Source organism: Danio rerio, chromosome 10 (genome assembly GCF_049306965.1).
Source record: "Danio rerio strain Tuebingen ecotype United States chromosome 10, GRCz12tu, whole genome shotgun sequence".
Taxonomy (NCBI): Eukaryota; Metazoa; Chordata; class Actinopteri; order Cypriniformes; family Danionidae; genus Danio; species Danio rerio.
The window spans coordinates 29,787,303-29,799,335 of NC_133185.1; the positions used below are offsets into that span (position 1 = coordinate 29,787,303).

Below are 12,033 nucleotides of genomic sequence, written 5' to 3' on the forward strand. Positions count from 1 at the left end.
CTAAATTGTCCGTAGTGTATAAGTGTGTGTGTGTGTAAATGTGTGTGTAGATGTTTCCCAGAGATGGGTTGCGGCTGGAAGGGCATCTGCTGCATAAAAATGTGCTGAATAAACTGGCGGTTCATTCCGCTGTGGCGACACCAGATTAAGAAAGGGACTAAGCCGACAAGAAAATGAATGAATGAATGAATGACAGAGAAATTACAGTAATATTTATGCAGTATTTTTTGTTACTTTAAATTATATTCAAAAGTCTGTAAAAATTACAAACAATATCTGTAAATTAACAGCATGACTGTAATTTTATGTACTATATAATTAATGACAAGTTATAGCAATTTTCCTGTTTTATACAATAAAATTGCCGCATTATTTAGTGTTTTTTCCTGTTTTTTTAAGTACATTTGAAATTATGTAAAATTAAAGTAATAAATTGTAATAACTTGCTCTGTACAAAAAAAAAAAAAAAACGTAAAAAAAAAGGTCAAATGACTGGCAGCTACGGCTGCCAAGCAAAAACCATAAAATTCCAGTAAAATTTCTTTGTTGAAATAAAGTGCAAAAAATAATAAATCTACAGATATTTTTATTAAAATGTTTACAGAATAACATTATTATATTATTATACAGAATTACAATATTACCTTATTTTACAGACTTTTCCTTGATTATTTTGATCAAATCCATTTAATAAATAAAATAGATCAAATCCGCTCACATGCACCTGTTCTGGATTCCGCACGCACGCTTAAACACGCACACGCACACATTGAGATTGTCTAATTTCATCTATGTTTTGCTCAACCAGAACCATCTGTTAAGAGTATAATTGGTGTGATATTGTGGCCCACGAACCACTGTTGAAGCTGGATTCTACTGACAAAACATTATACTATCTTCAGTAAACGTCTCTCTAAAAATTATGCTTTCTTTTTGTTCAAATTACACTGAAAAAAAAGGTTCATTGCACATTTTTGCAAACAATAAAGTGTTTAAATAAATAAATAAAATAAAAATAAATAAATAAATAAAATAGTTTAAATAAATGTTTCACAATAGAAAAAGTGTGCTTGATATTGAAAGTAACTTATGGATACTGAATTTCAAGCACAGGACAAATATGACCAACTTCCACTTAAAATAGAAAACTATGGAAAACTATGGAAAAGGTGAATCCGTGAATCAGTCCATGACTGAACTGAAGATTAAAATCCAGGACAATGTTTCATTACCAATTATGAAATGTATAATGATATACATTAATTTTCAGAACAAAATAATTAAATTAGCCCATTAAATTATGTAATAAGTTCTCTTAATTTTAATAAAAATACAAATCCCAGAAAGCCATTGACCAAAAAATAGATATTGATCAATAAGAAAGAAAAACATAATATTTCGATGTTTTGGCTTACAATGAAATTTTCACATACGGTATTCAGGTGACACTAATGACCAGCTAACAAATGCACTGGAAATTTACATTTCCGCTTTCACCAAAGCTTAACGTGATGTAGGTTTTTAGCTCTTAGCTAAGCTGTTAGCTTATATATATATATTATATATATATATATATATATATATATATATATATATATATATATATATATATATATACACACACATGCATGTCAATCTACATGCATTTAAATGTTTAGAATGTGATTATTTTGCCACCATCAGCAGATCTATCAACAACAAATACAATTAATGCAATGTTTTTATAAGTGTTATAACAGTTTTGCATTGCATCACCACAAGCAAGTATTATCATGTCCGCAGAGTGAACTCTCAGGTATCTGACAGAAATCCATTTTCCTAGCACACAATCGATGCACCAACAACTCCGTAATGACACTTCAGTACCTCTAATTGGTTCTCTATTAGTGTTATGAGTCCTTTTCCTCAGTGAAGATGTCAAACTGTACATAAGACCCTCTTTGGTCATCATTAAGGCACACTATCCTAAACACACTGAGTGGATGAAACTGGGGCAAACCAATTCAGGTTGACAAATATCAGTGAGGATTATGGGTTGTTATGTTTGGGTGTACACATAGATTAGTTTTAGTTAGAATGTAGATTATATAGAATGTAGATCAATGTTAGATTCTCTTTCCCAGAGATGTGCCGCGGCTGGAAGGGCATCCACTGCGTAAAAACAAGCTGGATAAGCCGAAAAAAGATAATGAATGAATGTTAGGTGTCAATTTGTCATTAACGTACATTCCAAACATCATTGCTTGCTCAAAGTACTTAAAGTCCTACTAGTCACATTGCTAGTTTCATGGTAAACAATAGGGTATATGCAGAAGTATGCAGAAGGACTTTCAGTATATTCATTAGAGTTTCTGCACTAGCCTGCTAATCCTTATGGGCGCTTGGATGTTAAAGGCTTTTCATCTCATTTTTACACTTGAACAACTAAATGAACGTTGAAGTCTATTAAACTGATTATATTGTTATTACATTACAGCATCAACGCTGTAAAAGGAACCATATAAAATTGAAAAAAATTCACATTAACTGTTCACGGGAAGTTTATCTGTAATTGAAGAAACACTAGCTGTGCATATACCCTATTCATCTGTTTGGGCATGGCTAACATACTTGTTAGCTGCTTTAAATGTCAGTTTTGACAACAAATAGAAATGGTGAGCAGGAGATGTCTGTTACTGTAGGTTTGTTTCGCAAAATCATTTCCCTATCTTTCTGAATGAACTGCCTACTTTACTACATCCAATCAGCTCACAGTAGAAAAAACAAGCCACACCCACTGTTGTGTCGTTTAGTATTCCGTTTCTCTGAAACTGCATCACAATAATTAAAAAAAAAAAGTTGCAGTTTCAAGTTTATAGGGACTTTAAGATACAACTTTTATATCGGTCACCAAGTTTTATATTCAATACCTTTCATTTTTTCAAAACAATTAAGTTGACTTAATCCATTTTTGTTGGGGCAACATAAACTGTGTGTTTGACTGCATTAGTTGTACAGTGTAGTTAATTGACATCAAATTCATTCAATCATTTTCCTTTTGGCTTAGTTCCTTTATTAACAGGGGTCACCACAGTGGAATGAACCACCAACCTATCCAGCATCTGTTCTACGCAGTGGATGCCCTTCTAGCCGCAACCCATCACTAGGAAACACCTAATTCACACACATACACTATGGACAATATAGCTAACCCACTTCACCTGTTGCACATGTCTTTGGACTTGTGGCGGAAACCAGAGCACCTGAGTGTATGGATGTTTCCCAGTGATGTGTTGTAGCTGGAACGGCATCCGCTGCATAAAACATATGTAGGTGGTTCATTCTGCTGTGGCCAACCCAGATTAATAAAGGGACTTAGCCAAATAGAAAATGTTGCTCTTATTTCGGTCTCTTTTACTTAGTTTTTGTATTTATTTCCAACCAGGGCAGCAGCATCTTCCACTGCAGAAATTCAGTCCTCAGTTTCAGTTTTATTTTTTTTCATGGTCACCAAGTTTTGCAATAGTTGTTGTTGCAAGAGTTAAGACAGTGAACTCGGTATTTGCAGTATTACTCAGTTTTGAAATGATTTCCACAATTTTCATAATAATCTGTCACATGCCAGTTCCAAAAACACTGGTGTTAGCATCTGAGGTGACAGTTGCATTATCATCACTCACGATGGTTATCTTCTGTCTGATTTACTCCAGTTTCCAATCTTTGTGGCATCATGACGATCTACTGCTTTAAATAGTGAGTCCAAACTAGCAAACAGCAAGTACCACAGAAGATAATAAGCTCCCCAATCGAAAATAAAGATCTTTGAATACAATAGCCCACACTGACTGGTTGGCGGGACCATTTTTTTAAGAAACGGCATTGGCATCTTGGATCCCCCATTATCAAATTTGAGGCCCATAAACACATGAAATTTATGTGCGGTCAATGTTACTAATGTCAGCCATATTTAATATCACTGAGGATTTATAGTAAAATGTCTGAATTCAGTACATGCTGTGCTGAAATGAACATATCAACGTTGTTGTGTTCCTCAGCTGAAGCGAGTGGTGGCTCTGGGCCAGAGAGATTTGGCAGGCTCTGGCTGTAGTGGGATGAGGGAGTCGGGACAGGCTGATCTCTGGGGTCCCGTGTGACTCTGAAGTCCTTTTTAACTGGTGTGTAAAGAGAGGATTCATTTACAGCCTGTGTCTTTTTAACGGCTGACAGAAAAGCTCAGGGGAGGATCAGAGTGCAGCGCTGCCTCATAACCATACACAAACACACAAACACATACACAGCCACTAAACAACTACATGTATGTACAACCAACAGAAACCTACACAGGGCACACACTCAACCAAAAACACTACACAGTACACACACAAATAAATAGAACTAATAAGCTACAGATTACACAAACATTTATACAACACAGACACATGTGCACAAACACACACAACCACAACACACTACACAACACATACATTATATTATTCTATATAGTAGAACACTTACAAATGCGCTCACACATTCAGATTTACACAGGTGCACACACACACACACACTGCTACTGAATAACAACACACAGGCAGAACACACTTACTCATTCTCTCTTTCTTTCTCTCACACACGCACGCACGCACACACTCACAAAAATCCACTAAACAACTATACATCACACACACCATCAAAAACATTGCATAGAACACACACACACACACACACACACACACACACACACACACACACACACACACACACACACACACACACACACACAGCCTACACAACCACTAAATAAAGAAAATCTAACAAATAACACACAACAGATTTACAGCAAACACAATTTACAAAACATTACATAGTAAACACATGCAACCACTAAACAACTCTCAAACACACAACTAGAAAACACTTCACACACACACACACACACACACACACTGTAAAATACATATACTCCCTTATACAGCTGAGCACTAACAAGCGCACACACATAACCATAAAACCTTTTAAAACACACACACAACTCTGTCTGTAGCCAACAGCACTTTAACACACTTGAACACACACCACACACATTTGCACAGCATAGGGCAGACCAGGGCACAACTCTAGGGTTAATTCAGGTAAACACACATTTTTAAAAAACATTTCCTAGAAAGTTTGTTCACTCAGTGGCCACATTTACAATGCCTTCAGGCAGCTATTTTGGTCAAACAACACAAAGTCCACTCTACACACAGACACACACTTGGTTGTTTAGCTGTTCTTTGTAGTGATGCAGATTCTATGCAACACGACTGACATACAAATAACCCATTAACCCCTGAGGTTATTCACTTTCTTAAAGTTTTAGTTTATTTGGGGAAAGAGCAAAAAACACATTAAAATGTATTGTTCCTTAAAAAAATATTCTTATAAAAGATTCTCAACATTTTCGTCTCCAAGGCCTCACTAGAAGAAAATATTAAAGTGCCTCACACAACATTTTTTGACCTTAATGAAGAAATAAATGTGATTTAACAAAGCTTTCGTCACTGATGTAAATTCAGTGGAGTAACAGGTCTAAGATATATCATGATTCTATGATTAGATGCCAGTGAACCACTTTTGTTTAGCATATTCTTTTAAATGGGTGGTCCACTAAGAAATCATATTTTAAACTTTAGTTGATGATTAATAAAGCTGTGTGAACATAACATTTCTGGATGCAATACACTCAAACTTTAAAGCAAAGGAGACATTGGCTTTTACAGAGTTAGCTTAGCAAAGCCCACAGCAAACCAGGGGCGTTGCTAGGGTCGAAAGGGATAAGGGGCTTAGCCCCAAAGACCCCCCTAATGTGATACAAAGCTACAAACATGTTCATTTGGACAGAGTGATTAACTGAGGTGTAGTGTTGTCAAAATAATGGAATTTCTAAATTCAATACCTTGCAAAATATTGATATTCAATAGGCTACTATTTTTTACATAATAACAATTCTATCAAAAATAGTAGGCTAGCTAAGGCTACAAAAAAATAAAAATAAAGATCTACATGCTAGAAATATGTTTACTTTAAAATTCTTCAGAGGGATTTTTTTTTCAGTTTTCCTCAAAATAGGGTGATGTGGGCATTGTAGCACTTTAAATGCATGTAATGCCTGTTTTATTCATACTTGAGCAGAAATTCCATATATATTCTTCACAAAAGTAGTAGAACATTCTAGGAAATCCCTAATATGGGTGAAGGCATCCAGCTGTTGCTGTAGTAGAATAAAAATACGATCTGAATAAAAATAAAAATGCTTTAACTGATCATTTACACGACTGCGACAATAAATGTTTTATACAGTTGAAGTCAGAATTATTAGCCCTCCTTTGAATTTTATTTTCTTTTTTAAATATTTCCCAAATGATGTTTAACAGAGCAAGGAAATTTTCACAGTAGCCTATGTCTGATATTTTCCTTTTGAAGAAAGTCTTATTTGTTTTATTTCAGCTAGAATAAAAGCAGTTTTACATTTAAAAAAAAAAACATTTTAGGGTCAAAATTATTAGCCCCTTTAAGATTTTATATATTTTTCCTATAGTCTACAGAACAAACCATCGTTATACAATAACTTGCCTTATTACCCTAACCTGCCTTTAAAGCCTTTAAATGTCACTTTAAGCTGTATAGAGGTGTCTTAAACAACTTCTAGTCAAATATTATTTACTGTCATCATGGCAAAGATAAAATAAATCAATTATTAGAGTGGAGTTATTAAAACTATTATGATTAGAAATGTGCTGAAAACAATATTCTCTCCGTTAAACAGAATTTGGGGGAAAAAATAAACGGGGGCTAATAATTCAGACTTCAACTGTGTGTTCTTCCAACCATTTTGGGTATTTTCATAAGAAAGTCGATTTATAATTTGATTCAAACTGACATAGCATGTTACAGTAGAATATAGTTATATAATAATAAGCTAGATGCATAAACTCACTGTGATTTAACTATTACAGAAACAGATGTGACTTGCTATATCATATAAATATATCATATCTAGAAAGCTAGTACAATTTCCGTTTTTTTTTTACTTGTATTTACATTGATATGATGCACATTTTACTGATTATAGTTATTTTATGTCACCAAAACTACACACATTTTATACTGTGGAAACAAGCTTCCTCAGTAGTTAAAACTATTCAGTTTCGCGAAAGAGTTGTATTATTACCTCATTAGCTTCAGCTCCTCAAAATAATAAATGAATGATGTGCAGTGGCGGGATTTTTTTAACACCATGTGATAACAGAGCCACTCCCACCTGCCGGTAGAAAGAGGTACTGCTGAAGAGCTGACGGTTTAATTACCTGACACAAACGCTGCGTTAAGTGGAATGTTCGTGATGTATGTGGTAATTTTTAGTACTTACATAACAAAATAAATGTTATACAACATATTTTTTTTTAAGTGCAACATATTCCAAGATATCAGGGGCTTATGACAATACATCAGGGGCTTATTTTTATTTGTTCAAATTGATCTTTTACATGCATAGTGTCTAGTGTTAACACTGTTGTAGCAAGAATGTAATCAAGGAGTTAAACAACAGAAAATGCTGTTTGGCACCGTTAACAATTTAGCTACAAATGCACATTTTTTTCTGCCAAACTGCTGTAAACACCCACACTTTTCACCAGTGCTGCAGTGTCTATCTATGCAGACACTTTCCCTGCATTCTACATCTCATATAAACTCAAAGAAGATATTTGAACGATTCATGTCACTTTCACAAGCTTATAACCTGAATATATATGAAAGACATATCTCAGGTTTTATTTTAGACAACAGGCATGAGGTTTAGCTGTGTCCTCTGTGTCATTTTCTGTCTGATTCAGGCTCAAGCTGAGAAGGCTAACAGCTACTCTGACTGACAGGGTACACAGCTCATAAGCGTGGGCTAATAGAAGCGTAATGCTTTTCCTGGTGACATGGAGCCGATCCGCAAATCACAGCACATTATTTTAGCTGACCAATCAGAGCCTCTTGAGGGCGGGCCTTTCGGAGGAACTATGAAGTTATGACATTTGTTTTTATGTTAGCTGAGTAGCAGTACATAATCAAAGTAGGATCGATGAAAAAAATGTGATTTTCTACAAATGAAGCATGAGCACACATTGCTTTGCATCTTATAAACACAACCAAGCCTTAAAAATGCACTCTGGACCACCCCTTTAAGAGAAACTTGGCTTGAATTGGGAAATCTCAACTATCTGACATGATCTGTCTAGGGCACTGTATTATGGAATGACTCAAGACCATTTTTAAAGTGAGAGTGTTGTTTATTTTACATCTTTTGTTTATTTAGTTTTGTCTGCAGTATTTTGCCCTGTGTTTCATGTGATGTTAATTTATTTGTTTCTTAGGTATGTCAATTTTATTCTTTATAAGTTATTTTCATTTGTTAAAATGCTTTAAAAAAAAAAGAGAGTTTAGCAGAAAATGACCGGATGCTGCTATGGTTTTGTCTGCAGTATTTTGTCCTGTGTTTCATGTGATGCGATTTGTTTCTCAGAATAAAGAAACATTGAAAACCACTTTTGGATGGTGTCATTGCTTTGTGTTGGTGACAATTGCGAAAAACACAATGCAGAGGTCGACAACTGTTACACTAGGACAGATGGAAAATTAAATATTGCTATTTTTAAGGCCAATAGGATTAGGAACTATACTTTCATTCTGGTGTAATAATTAGGGAACTTTGCTGCTGTGTCATGGCTGCAGCAGGCACAATGATATTACACAGAGCATGAAAATCAGCTTTCAGAATAGATTTACTTTAGTGCAAATCCTGCATCTAACTAAACTGGAATAATGAAAAATTTGCAGGCAGTGCGCATTATCATTGCATCTGCTGCAGCCAGGATTTCAGGCTCTATCTGGGTCAAGTCACCAAAACTGTTATGAACTATAGAAGAGCTAAACCAAGAGACTTTCGGGTATATCTTTAAAGAAGAATCCTTTAATGAGAACTCACTAAAAATCTGATCTAGAGCAGTATTAAATACAGGGGAAATCTTGTTTCAGGGTCATAAGAAGATCCTGAGGTTTCACCTGCCCTGACTGGCCTGAAAGTATTACCCAGGCAAACACGAAGACCAAAGGTACAACTATGCCTCAAACAATTTGTATTACTTTGGAGAAATGATACCTGGGCTGTCAGAGTTTTGAAATCAACGAATATAACCTTAAATATAATATAAAGCTTTATTATAGAATTTATTATAATTATATAATATTACTCAGTTTTATATACATCATTGTTAATTTAAACTAGATTATATAAATTTATATTCCCACAGAATAGCGGCAAAGTTTCTTGATTATTACGCTGGAATGAGAGTTCCTATTTGGTCTGAAAGTGAAGACCGCTGTCCGACTGTCTAACAAGAAGTAAGAGTCAGAAGATGTGATATGCTAATGGTGTGATCCAATTCAATAATCTATAAGCTAAGCTAGAAATGCTCCCACCTAACCTATTCAATTCAATTCATCTTTATTTCCATAGTGCTTTTACTATGTAGATTGTGTCAAAGCAGCTTAACAGTTCTAGTAGATTGAACTTGTGTCAGTCCAGTTTTCAGAGTTTAGGTTCATCTAGAGATCGGATGATTAAAAACGGTAAAATTCAACTCGTGGGGAGTTGTAAAATTGAACAGTTTTCCTTAAACAGCAATTTTATAGCCAAGGCTTTGATGAATATGATCATACATAAAGCGGCTTTTAATAATTATCTCGCCTGACAAATATTCACTAAAGTCAGAATGTGACAGTTAACGCCGACCACCTCAAAATACCCCAGTTCACAAGGATCTCTGTCCAAAGACCACCTGCAAAACTCTGATAGCTGAAATTAATCTAGTGTTTTCTCCACATGCCCCCTTTCTACTTCATCTCATTCTCTGGTTCTTTCTTCCTCCAGGCGCTCTAGTGCTGTGAAGTCAATCTGCTTTAATGAGCGCTTCATTAAATGACTGGAGTCCGTCCGCCATCTCCACCACCAACCATTGTTTCACTTCCGTCCGAGCGGCCCACGTTCATTCCGCTTTAATTGTATGAAACTGAAATTGCATTAAACCATGATTTCATAGGCTATTATGTTTTTCACGCCTCACACTCTTGTGTAATTGACTTGTTTATATGCAGCCTTTAATAATGAGTTTGTCTTCGTTAATTCAAGGGAAGTTCAGAAATAACATTTCATTCTTAATTAAACCAATGATGCTGCTTCCAGCTCGCTTTGGAGATTAAAGCAAACTTCCCTCCAGATGTGTAATGTTACCTTTGAAGGTCTGAACGTTGTTCCTCTTGTACTATCTGTAATTGAAAGATGCCGTTAGACTTTTGGACGTCCGTGAGTCTGAACACGTCTTAGGTAAAGTCTAAAAACGTCTGCAACATTCTTGACTTTTGTTTACATTGAATAGAGGGTAGGAAAGCTCTTTGTCATTGAGTGTCCACAGGAGGCTGTTTTAATCTCAGTCTATATCATTGATTTTCTTCCTGAACTGTAATTTCTGGTGGGGGTTTTAACCCTCCATTTCACAATGTGTGGTCAAGGTGACTCAGATCGTGCTGGTTGTTTTCATCATTGACTTTCAAACTTTAGACTTTGAAGAAAAATATCTATGGCCTTTTTGTGTCAGTCTTTACTCGTAAATTACTATTCAAAACAAGACTTTTCTCAAAATAAATCCAACTTTGTGGCTTACAATTCTTCCCATTAGTTTAGACTTAAATGACAAATCTTGTAATTCTGATTTTAAATATTTCCCAAATGATGCTTAACAGAGCAAGGACATTTTCACAGTATGTCTGATAATATTTTTTTCTTCCGGAGAAAGTTTTATTTATTTTATTTCAGCTAGTATAAAAGCAGTTTTTAATTTTTTAAAAAACATTTTAAGGTCAAAATTATTAGCCCCTTTTAAACTATTTTTTTCAATAGTCGGCAGAACAAACCATCATTATACAATAACTTGCCAATAACCTTGCCTAGTTACACACATACACATTTTTTAATCGTAAAACTGTCTGTACATTTCTGGGAACTACCCCCACAAAAATAGTTATTCTTATCGAAAAAAAAAAAAAAATCTTGAATCATGAAAAACAAGGGGGTCTGCTTTATATTTGTGTAAACATGCATTGGATGAATGTTGTGTACTTCCATATTATAACTAACTTACATTAGTAACTACTCTGCATTTACAGTTGCATTTGCAGTTGTTTACAGCATTTTAAGTGTTTCTAATTGAGATGAATGAATTCAACATGTGAGTAGAAGTAATTTCTAACCAGAAAAAAGATAGAATGCCATTTCTTGTGTAAACGGTGTGTTTATCATCAGACAACCCATCCAGGTAATTTCACAGTGATTTTCCAAGGTTTAATTGTGAAGAGGCAAGTCATTTTAAGGTCACATCGGTGCGGAAAATAGTTATTTGTCCACTACACAGTAACAAATGTGCAGAAGGACTTCTTAAAGCCTGTAAGCACTGCTGCTCGGGGACGAACAGATCTGGACACGAAGAACAGGCTGTTGTGACATCTTTGTTTGGCATGAAGGATCTCCAGGGAAGTGCTCATTAATCTAATGACTGATACTGGGCCTGTAGATGTTTCGGGCTATGCTGACTTACATAAATGCGCTCAGAGGCACGGGAAAGATCATGTCAACGATGTCTTCACTGCGCAAAGACATGTGGGTTAAAAGTCGAAGGGCACGTACAGGTTCCAGGGTTATGCTTTAGAGATTTAGTGTATATCATGTAATTAATCAGCCTTTAAATTGGTTCGCAGCCGCAAGAGGACATGCTTAATCTACTGGGTGCTTTAAATTAGACCAGTTTGTGATTAATTTTACGAGCAGTGACACAGTGTTCTTAAATATTAGGAGACCTTGAGAAACTTGTTTTATGCTGCAAAAGTTTGTGCTACCAGGTGTCATGATAATAGATTTATTTGCTGCTATATTTGTATTAGTCTGCTTGAATACCTAATAATTATAATTGTTAA

The 12,033-nt window shown here is 35.2% G+C and overlaps 1 protein-coding gene across 15 annotated transcripts in view; it reads right to left on the reverse strand.

Annotated features, from left to right (window-relative positions):
* Positions 1–12,033, reverse strand: part of si:ch1073-15f19.2 — a 78,089-nt gene that overhangs the window by 25,479 nt on the left and 40,577 nt on the right. The window contains exon 1 of one of the 15 annotated variants that reach the window (XM_073914748.1): positions 7,190–7,281. The exons of the other annotated variants lie outside the window; for them this stretch is intronic. The gene's annotated coding sequence lies outside the window, so the exon portion shown is untranslated. Of the gene's footprint in view, positions 1–7,189; positions 7,282–12,033 lie in introns of those variants that run through there. 15 annotated transcript variants of the gene reach the window in all.